This window comes from Bubalus kerabau, chromosome 10, assembly GCF_029407905.1.
Source record: "Bubalus kerabau isolate K-KA32 ecotype Philippines breed swamp buffalo chromosome 10, PCC_UOA_SB_1v2, whole genome shotgun sequence".
Taxonomy (NCBI): domain Eukaryota; kingdom Metazoa; phylum Chordata; class Mammalia; order Artiodactyla; family Bovidae; genus Bubalus; species Bubalus kerabau.
Window position 1 is genome coordinate 85,755,641 of NC_073633.1, and position 10,821 is coordinate 85,766,461.

Genomic DNA, 10,821 nt, shown 5'->3' on the forward strand with positions numbered 1-10,821 from the left:
CCTTCTCCTCCTGCCCCCAATCCCTCCCAGCATCAGTCTTTTCCAATGAGTCAACTCTTCACATGAGGTGGCCAAAGTACTGGAGTTTCAGTTTTAGCATCACTCCTTCCAAAGAACACCCAGGACTGATCTCCTTCAGAATGGACTGGTTGGATCTTCTTGCAGTCCAAGGGACTCTCAAGAGTCTTCTCCAACACCACAGTTCAAAAGCATCAATTCTTCGGTGCTCAGCTTTCTTCACAGTCCAACTCTCACATCCATACATGACTACTGGAAAAACCATAGCCTTAAATAGCAGTAATAGGTCCTTGTATTTGTACAAAGCCTCCCTGGTTTTCAAGCCTTCTTAAAGTATGTTGGTTCACCAAATCCTTAAAACAACATAACCAAACAAAAAGGGAAAATTTTGTATCCCCACTGCTCAAGAAACTGAAACCAGAAAGAAACTGGACATACTCAGAGCTAGTCATTGAAAAACCCAGACTAGAGCTTATATACAAGCTCATTTGAAGCTCTTCCCAACCCATCCTGCTCTCTGTAACCTCAGTCTGGAAAGATGCCTCCTCTCCATCCAGACTGTCTCCTCTCCTCTAAAATGCCGCTCTCAGGACACCACACCCTCACTGGACCCTCCTCTGGGGGATTTCGTCATTAATGCATGCGAGACAATGAATGTGTCACACTGTGCAGACTTAGGGTTAAGAGCATTTGAGACAGAATTAACTTTTCAATTTTCATTGGAGTATAGTTGCTTTAGAATGTTGTGTTAGTTTCTGCTGTACAGCAAGGTGAATCAACTGTATGTATACACATGTCCCCTCTTTTTTGGACTCCCTTCCCATTAGGTCATTACAGAGCATTAAGTAGAGTGCCCTGTGCTATACAGCGGGTTCTCATTAATTATCTATTTTATACATAGTATCAACAGTGTATGTATGTCAATCCCAATCGCCCAATTCCTCCCACTCCCCTCTTCCCTCTTTTTAAAACAAAATTTAATTTATTTAAATTGGAGGCTAATTACTTTACAATATTATAGTGGTTTTTGCCATACATTGACATGAATCCGCCACGGGCGTGCATGTGTTCCCCATCCTGAACCCCCCTTCCACCTCCATCCCCATCCCATCGCTCAGAGTCATCCCAGTGCCCCAGCCTTGAGCACCCTGTTTCATGCGTCAAACCTGGACTGCCGATCTGTTTCACATATGATAATATACATATTTCACTGCTATTCTCTCAAATCATCCCACCCTTGCCTTCTCCCACAGGGTCCAAAAGACTCTTCTATATATCTGTGTCTCTTTTGCTGTCTCGCTTACAGGGCCCCTCTTCCCTCTTGATGCCCATTAAAATCATGGAACGCTTGACAGACTTGCACGTTACCCTTGTCCAGGGGCCATGCTAATCTTCTCTATGTTATTCCAATTTTAGTATATGTGCTGCCGAAGCGAGCAACATTTGAGACAAAATATAGATAACAGGCAGAGCAGGGTGAATGAGAGAGTCTAGAAAATCTGTCTTGAGAAGCCAGTAGCTTGTTTGAGATGTGGATAAAGAGGGAATTCATTTCAGATGGAAATTCTTTCTTTTAGTTCTCATTCCTTTGTTCTAATCCATTTCACTTTTGTTTGTTTTGTTTTCTGGCCGAGTTGCACAGCTTGTGGGATCTTGGTTCCCGGACCAGAGATCGAACACAGGCCTTCAGCAGTGAAACCATGAAGTGTTAACCACTGGACCACCAGGGAATTCACTAGTCTATTACATTACAAAATTTGCTAAGTGCCTTTCCATGTACTATTTCATTTAACTTCCTGAACAATTCTATTAGGGAATTGAGAACTTAGTCAGATCTTCCTTCTCATTGGACAAAAAACTGAAACCTACAGAAGATGAAGTGACTTGTAAAACATCAGAGCAGGCCAGAGCCTGAACTCAAAGAGGCAAAAATGTTAAAGAGGAATAATGGTTGATATTTGTGCAACGGTGGTGAAACTATCACATTTAGAGCTAGCTGGCAGTCTATAAATTAATATATTTTATAAAAATCAGGTTTTTAGTATGACATACTTCATACATATAATGGAGCTTAAATACACATATATGATATTTAGAATAATAAAACACTGTATCTACCACCCTGCTTATGTCCAGTGTTCTAAAACAATAGGTCGCTTCAAGCTATAAAAATGACATACTCTTGGCTCAAAATTTAAATCACCCAGAAGATGGAAATTTTTAAGTTTCTTTTCTCATCCTGTCAACCTCTGAATCCCACTCTCCAAGGATAACTGCTGTCAACAATTGGACACAAAATCTTAATTACATTCATTCTGGAAACAATCCATATATATATATCAAGAGTCATAAAAATGTCTAACTTTTGGTCCCATCACCCCACTGTAGGCACTTATCTCAGGAAAAGACCTCTCAGGATGCCCTTCTTTCCTAGAAACAGCCAAGCTCATTCCCACACAAGTCCTTGCCCTTGTTATTTTCTGTCTGGAAGCCGGTCCCTCCAGACTTGCTCATGGTTGGAAGCCCTTCAAGTCTCCGCTTATGTCAACGCCTCTGACAGGTTGCTGGTGGTCACTCTCTAGACTGGCTCCATCACTCCGCAGAATCAAGTGGCACAGAGTAGGAACGTACATTTTGAGTTGAGAGGAGAAATGTGCAGTCATGAAGCCACCACCAGACTACTTAGGTAGGGAGTATTACCTGACTCACTTTGGAACCCAGCAAGCCACTTCTGCAAAGAAACAGTCCTTGCAGGGGGTTTCAAGACTCTTAAGTTACTAGCAGTGTGGGAAGCACCAGCCAGGGGCCATCCTGTCCTTTCTTCCAGCATCAGAAAGGCTGCCTTTCAGATGTAGATAGTGCATGGTGGGCCATCTGCCCTCCCTCTCAATCCTGTTCATTCTTGGCTTCTAAAACAAACAAGTTGTAAAGAAAATCTGCAGGGTGAGAGTCTCTGTCAAAACAACACCTAGTCCTACTTAATTAAGATGAATAATTTGAACACTCTCAAATCAGACAATGGAAACATTAAGAGTTTCCACAAAAACAGAAAGTTGGCCAAGTGGGACGGAGCCCCAGAAGCCTCCACAGCATTCTGAGTTGGGGGTGGGGGGTGGAATGTCTTGCTTAGCCTGGGGGTAGGGAGGTAGGGAGAAGAGGTGAGAAAGGGAAGCCTAGGTCTTAATCTAGTACCACAAACCCTCTTTTTTTCTCACAGCAAAGTAAAACATATTTACTATAGAGGAGTCAAAAGAAAAATCAAACCTCACATAATTGGGCCATCCAGAAAGGCAATATTTTGTAGTGTGCGGTGTTTGTTTTTTTTTTTCTTTAGCATAATTATATTTTAAAAAACTTACATGTGGTTATGCTATATACTTACTGCCTTATAAACTGCTTTTTTCACTTAATAATATATTGTGAACATTTTCCCATGACATCCAATACTACTCAACACTGTTTGTTTGTTTTTTTTTACAGCTATTTAGTATCTCGTTGTATGACTGTATCATCAACCAGCACCCTGTCATTGGAGATTTAGGTTGTCCCCTGTTTTTATAGGAGGCTTGTTAATGGCTGTTTTTGAAATGCATCCTTGATTATTTCCTTAGGACTAATTCCCAGAAGTGGGATTTCTGTGTTAAAGGGTATGTAAAATTCTAAGAGTTTTTATACACAACTGCTGTGGACAGTACATTTATATGTTGAAGAGCATTAATAAATGTGGTTGACTGCCTTATTTTTGGTCTCTTCACCTCTATTTTTACAGAATGTAGTGACAGTGAGCTAGGAACAGTACACAAAGTTTACATTCAGATGGGAATTTCTGTCTTCAAAGGAACTTATATTTTAAAGAAAACCTTTTCGTTTTTGACCTGGACAAACATGAAGCAAATCAATTAAACAGAAAAAAAGGATTTATTAATTGATCAGATAAATTAAAGACAGAAAATTAATGGGAGGCCCTAATCTTCCTTGTTTTCTCTCATTACTTAACTAATTACTTAATTAATGTGTTAACTTTGCCATATGTGCATTTATGTTTCATGTTTGCCTTTTATGGCATCGCTGATGACTGGTTGCCCAGTAGCTCTTTCCAACCTCCTTCTTATTTTCTGCTTCCTACTATGGACAATGAAAAAGCTAAAACATCCCAGACTCCGTAGCAGGATAAGGTGACAAATTTTTGCCCAGTAAGAACCAAAGAGACATCTCCTGCAGGGATCTGGGAAAGTTTTTCCCTTGTTTGACAAAAGGAGAGAGTTCACGAAACAAGCTCTTATCACCTTGGCCCTGAACCCCATTCCCAGTTGTTGAATATTGTCATGTTGGTGCATAAGACTCTAGGAGCTGCGGCAGCCATTTTATAACCATGAGGCAAATAGCATCAGAATTAAAAAAAAAAAACTCTAATAATGGTTGGTCCTCAATTATATCAGGGAGGCTGTTGAATATACCCTAGATTTAACTCTCCAATTAAATCTAGTTAAATCTAGGGTATATTCAACAGCCTCCCTGATATAATTGGCTTAAGTTAATGGTTCTCAACATTAGTGGTTAGATTAGCACATCAGAATCAGTTGGGAATTTTGTTAAAGTAAGACTGAGTCCATAGGTTTGAGATTCTGTATTTTTATCAAGATCCCAGTTGATACTGATGCTGCTGGTTCAGGGACCACACTTTGAGTAGCACAGCATCACCATTTTATTGACATGAGGCTTCTTAATTGGTACATCCTTTTTCTGGGTTCAAAGATTACCCTCATTATTTCACAGGTCTGACTTTGGAAACAATGAAATGGAAGGAAGAATTCTTTCCTGCTGAGGGTCCATTAGCCCCTCTGAATCACCTCAGCCCCTCTGAAGCTTCTCAGTCAGGACTGGAGGGTTCCTAAATTAATGCAACATCCAGGAGTGAAGTCCTGAGACCTGAAGCTGTGGACTGTTTTCAGATGTGCTGTCTTGCACTTGCTGTCCTGGTCAAACAGGCTTTTCTGACTGACCCACCTAGACAGATTCAGCCTTAGAAAGAGGGGCTGTAACTAGAGCTCACCCTTTCTTTCCGGACCTTCCTCAACCTGCTGCCATCGTGGCTCTGCTGTTCAGGTAACATCTTTGTCTTTGGTTGTTAAAGTCAGGCTTCTGAAAACAGTGATGGTGAAAGTCAAGGCCACAGAGAAAGAATGCTGGCAGAAGCCCTCCATCTCCTGCAGGTTATCTACGTGTTTACCCTTTCCTTCCAATCTCAGGGAAGACATGCCAGCCTCCTGCCTGACACAGCAGTCCCCAATCTGTCACCTCTGCTGCGCTGAAACCTCTCGGCAAGGTCATCTGTGACCGTTCCAATTCTTCTCCCTGCGGGTCCAGTGGGCTAGTTTGTCATCCTGTTTCTCTATTCCCTTCTACAGCAAAATCCCTAGGTATATTGGCCTACCCTTGCACCTCCATCTCCTTCCCAGCTCACTTTCGTGAGGCCTAAGCCCCCATCACTCCTCTCAGCTCTCTTGCCAAGGTTGCCCGTGACCTGCAATTTAGCAATCTAAGAATTTTAGGTTGGTCCCTATCTTACCGGCCAATCATCACAGTTTGTGGCGCAGTTAAGCCCTCCCTCTTTCCTGCCTGTCTGAGCTTACTCACATCAGCACACCTCATTTACCAGATTTCACCTTTACTCACTGGCTCCTCTTTTACAGTCTCCCAGGCTGGTTCAGCCTCCTCTTCCTAGAGACCTCTCCATGAGAAGCCCGGGCCCTGGTCCTCACTCCCCTTCCCTCCCTTCTAAGTTTCTCCAGGATCCCACCTCTCCCATGGCTGTCAGTTCCATCTACAGCTGATGAAATTTATCTCCAGCCTTACCTCCCGCCCCTGGTCCAGACTCATAGCCTTTTATCTTCAATGGCCCACTCGACATCTCCACTGGGGTAGCTAGCTAATGGGCACCTCAAACTTCATGTGTGCCAAACAGAGTTCTTTTTTGTTTTAATTATTTTTTTTTTTAATGTGGACCATTTTTAAAGTCTTTATTGAATTTGTTGCTTCTGTTTTTTGTTTTTGATTTTTTGGCCATGAGGCATGTGGGATCTTAGCTCCCAGATCTCCTGCATTGAAAGGTGAAGTTTTAACCTCCGGACTGCCACAGAAACCCCCCAAACAGAATTTTTAACTTCCCCTCACCTGCACCATTGACTTAAAAGCTCACGTGGCAGACCTAGGAATCACATTGCCTTCTCTTTGTTCATTTGCTATCATTCAGTAGCTTAGTTGTGTCTGACTCTTTGCAACCCCATGAACTGCAGCATGCCAAGCTTCCCTGTCATTCACTCTCTCCTGGAATTTGCTCAAACTCGTATCCATTGTATCCGTGATGCTATCCAACTCTCTCATCCTCTACCACCGACTTCTTTTGCCTTCAATCTTTCTCAGCATCTGGGTCTTTTCCAATGAGTCGGCTCTTCTCATCAGGTGGCCAAGGTATTGGAGGTCCAGCTTCAGTATCAGCCCTTCCATTGAATATTCAGGATTGATTTCCTTTAGGATTGACTGGTTTGATGTTCTTGTTGTCCAAGGGACTCTCAAGAGTCTTCTCCAACACCACAGTTCGAAAGCGTCTATTCTTTGGCACTCAGCCTTCTTTATGGTCCAGCTCTCACATCCATACATGACTGCTGGAAAACCCATAGCTTTGACTGCTGCTGCTGCTGCTGCTAAGGCGCTTCAGTTCAGTTCAGTTGCTCAGTCATGTCTGACTCTTTGCGACCCCATGAATCGCAGCACGCCAGGCCTCCCTGTCCATCATCAACTCCCGGAGTTCACTCAAACTCATGTCCATCGGGTCAGTGATGCCATCCAGCCATCTCATCCTCTGTCGACCCCTTCTCCTCCTGCCCCCAATCCCTCCCAGCATCAGAGTCTTTTCCAATGAGTCAACTGTTCGCATTAGGTGGCCAAAGTATTGGAGTTTCAGCTTTAGCATCAGTCCTTCCAAAGAACACCCAGGACTGATCTCCTTTAGAATGGACTGGTTGGATCTCTTTGCATTCCAAGGGACACTGAAGAGTCTTCTCCAACACCACAGTTCAAAAGCATCAATTCTTCAGCGCTCAGCTTTCTTCACAGTCCAACTCTCACATCCATACATGACCACTGGAAAAACCATAGCCTTGACTAGACGGACCTTTGTTGGCAAAGTAATGTCTCTGCTTTTGAATATGCTATCTAGGTTGGTCATAACTTTCCTTCCAAGGAGTAAGCGTCTTTAATTTCATGGCTGCAATTACCATCTACTGTGATTTTGGAGCCCAAAAAAATAAAGTCTGACACTGTTTCCACTGTTTCCCCATCTATTTCCCATGAAGTCGTGTCCAACTCTGTGCGACCCATAGACGGCAGCCCACCAGGCTCCTCTGTCCCTAAGATTCTCTAGGCAAGAATACTGGAGTGGGTTGCCATTTCCTTCTCCAATCCATGCATGCATACTAAGTCGATTTAGTCGTGTCCGACTCTGTGTGACCCTATGGACAGCAGCCCACCAGGCTCCACTGTCCACAGGATTCTCCAGGCAAGAATACTGGAGTGGGTTGCCATTTCCTTCTCCAATAGCTTTGACTAGACAGATCCTTGTTGGCAAAGTTATATCTCTGCTTTTTAATACGCTGTCTAGGTTTGTCAGAGCTGTTCTTCCAAGGAGCAAGTGTCTTAATTTCATGGCTGCAGTCACTGTCCTCAGTGATTTTGGAGCCCAAGAATATAAAGTCTGTCACTGTTTCCATTTTTCCCCGATCTATTTGCCATGAAGTGATGGGACCCTTTGTTCTTGCTCACCTCCATTTTACTATCAAATCCTGTTAGCTCAACTTTCAAAATACATCAGCAACTTTCCAATGCATTCTTACTAGCACGACCTAATTGAATTCCCTACTCTAACCTCTCTATCCCTGACCTGCAACAGTGGCCTCCTGGCAGGGTGTACCTGCCAGTCGTCTGTTCTCTAAATGGCAGCCAGAATTATCTTTGCAAACCTAAGCCAGCTCTTGGCACTCCTCTGTCCAGAACCTCTGGACAGACACACAGAAAAAGGTCAGGCTCCAGATGCCCAGTGACGCAGCCCTGCCTATCTCTCCACCCCCATGGGCTACCACACTCTGCTTCCCTCCGCTGGAGCCATCCTGGCCTCCTCATTATGCCTCAGACATGCCGAATTCCTTCTGTTGGCAGAACCTCCACACCTTCCCCGGATCCGCATGGCCCACTTCTTTCCCTCAGGCTTCTGCTCACTGTCTTTATTTTATTTTAGGCCACACCATGCAGCTTGTGGAATCTTAGATCCCCAACCAGAGACTAAACCCAGGGCCATGGTAGTGAAAGCGCTGAGTCCTAACCTCTGGACCACCGGAGAAGTCCCCTCCCCTACTTTAAAAGTCTTCCTCCACAGGCTTGGATAACAAGATAGCGGAGAAGTAGGTGGACGTGGAGTACATCTCTCTTCACGATATATCAGAAATACACCTTCAGACACAGAAGTGCATGCAGAACACTAGCTGACAGCGGACAGGAGTATCTGACTAGTGGAAAAGCACATACAGAACCATGCAAAACTCGGTAGGATGAAGGAACTAGGGGGAAAAACAGGAGTGTTAGTAAGACTGGACCTGCCCTCAGAGGGTGGAGGAACTGAAGCAGGGGTCCGATCCCCACATGGGGGCAATTGTCTGAGTTAGAGGAGAAACATTTACGGCTGAGAGTGAAATGGTTGATCTGTAGCAGCCTAAATGGAATGAGAATCAGACAGTCCTTGCCGCAGCCATACATACCCCAGACAGGGACGCTGGTCCCCTGGAAGGTTCAGTGGCTGGGAGCTGGAGTTTAGGAATTGTGGAGCGATCCCAGGGCAAGGGCTGCTGTTGACTGCAGAGAGACGGATCTAGGGGATGTGAGGGAGGAGATGGTGGTGGGAAATATCTGTGGAGAAAAGTCCAGCAGCCATGGAAGCAAGGCGATACAGCTGAGTCACGTGTTGGGGGTGAACCCACCACCATAGTCTCTCTCTCCCATCACTGCCAGCATCAGCAGCTGAACAGTAGAGAGGAAGGCCCATCAAACACCTGATGCACTGAATTACAGAGCAGGACCCCACCCAGGGTGCCCCTTTAAGTGCCTGACCTGCCAATTTACAGAGTAGGACCCCAGCCAGGGGGCCCCCTCTATGTGCCTGATGTGCGGAACAACAGAGAAGGACTCCAGGCAAGCTGCTGCTGCTGCTAAGTCGCAACAGTTGTATCCGACTCTGTGCGACCCCATAGACGGCAGCCCAACAGGCTCCCCCGTCCCTGGGATTCTCCAGGCAAGAACACTGGAGTGGGTTGCCATTTCCTTCTCCAGTGCATGAAAGTGAAAAGTCAAAGTGAAGTCGCTCAGTCGTGTCCGACTCTTCGCGACCCCATGGACTGTAGCCCACCAGGCTCCTCCGTCCATGGGATTCTCCAGGCAAGAGTACTGGAGTGGGGTGCCATTGCCTTCTCCGTCCAGGCCAGGGAGCCGTCTAATTGCCTGAATGGGCAGAGCTACGGAGAAAGGCTGGCCAAAGAGGCCTTCTGATCACCAGCTACAAGAGGCTCATAAAAAGACTCTGATAGGGCCATAACTCCTGCGGCGGAGGCAGTCCGTGTCCCTGCACACCAGGCGCCACCAGAGTCCCCTCAAGCCAAGCAGCTTGAGCCACCTTTATGTTCAACTCTCACTGGAGCAGAGCTGCCACAAGCAAAAATAGTCTTGCATCTATGCATGCAGGGTCGCTTCAGTATTGTCTGACTCTTTGCGACCCTGTAGACTGCCAGGAAATTTGAATGTTGGTGTGTTTGATATTGTCCCAGAGGATCTCTGGGACAATATCAAACACACCAACATTCAAATTATAGGGGTCCCAGAAGAGGAAGAAAAAAAGAAAGGGTATGAGAAAATAATTGAAGAGATTATAGTTGAAAATTTCCCCAACAAGAAAAGGAAATAGTCAGTCAAGTCCAAGAGGTGCAAAGAGTCCCATATAGGATAAACCCAAGGAGAAACACACCAAAGACACGTACTAATCAAACTAACAAAGACTAAACACAAAGAAAGAATACTAAAAGCAGCAATGGAGAAACAACAAGTGATATACAAGGGAAACCCCATAGGCTTAACAGCTGATCTTTCAGCAGAAACTCTGTGGGCCAGAAGGGAATGGCAGGATATATTTAAAATACTGAAAAAAAAATCTACAACCAAGAATACTGTACCTGGCAAGGATCTCATTCAAAATTGGTGGAGAAATAAAAACTTTTCAGACAAACAAAAGTTAAGAGAATTTAGTACCATCAAACCAGCTTTACAACAAATGTTAAAGGGACTTACATAGTCAAGAAATACAAGAGAAGAAAAAAGATCTACAAAATCAACCCCAAACAATTAAGAAAATGGCAATAGGAACATATATATCAATAATTACTTTAAATGTAAATGGATTAAATGCTTCAACAAAGACACAGAGTAGTTGAATGGATACAAAAACAAGACATATATATATATATAAAAACAAGATATATATATATATATACTATCTACAAGAAGCCCACTTCAGACCTCAAGACACATATAGACTGAAAGTGAGAGGATGGAAAAATATATCCCATGCAAACGGGAAGCAAAAGAAAGCTGAAGTAGCAATCCTTATACCAGACAAAATAGACCTTAAAATAAGGACTATTACAAGAGATAAGGAAGAACACTACATAATGATCAAGGGATCAATCCAAGAGGAAGACATAATAA

The 10,821-nt window shown here is 44.1% G+C and overlaps 1 non-coding gene across 1 annotated transcript; it reads right to left on the reverse strand.

Moving 5' to 3' along the window:
• Nucleotides 1-1,351: 1,351 nt before the first annotated feature.
• LOC129622150 (U6 spliceosomal RNA) lies at nucleotides 1,352-1,458 on the reverse strand. Its single transcript, XR_008699829.1, has one exon. It is a non-coding gene; the product is annotated as a U6 spliceosomal RNA (small nuclear RNA).
• Nucleotides 1,459-10,821: the final 9,363 nt, after the last annotated feature.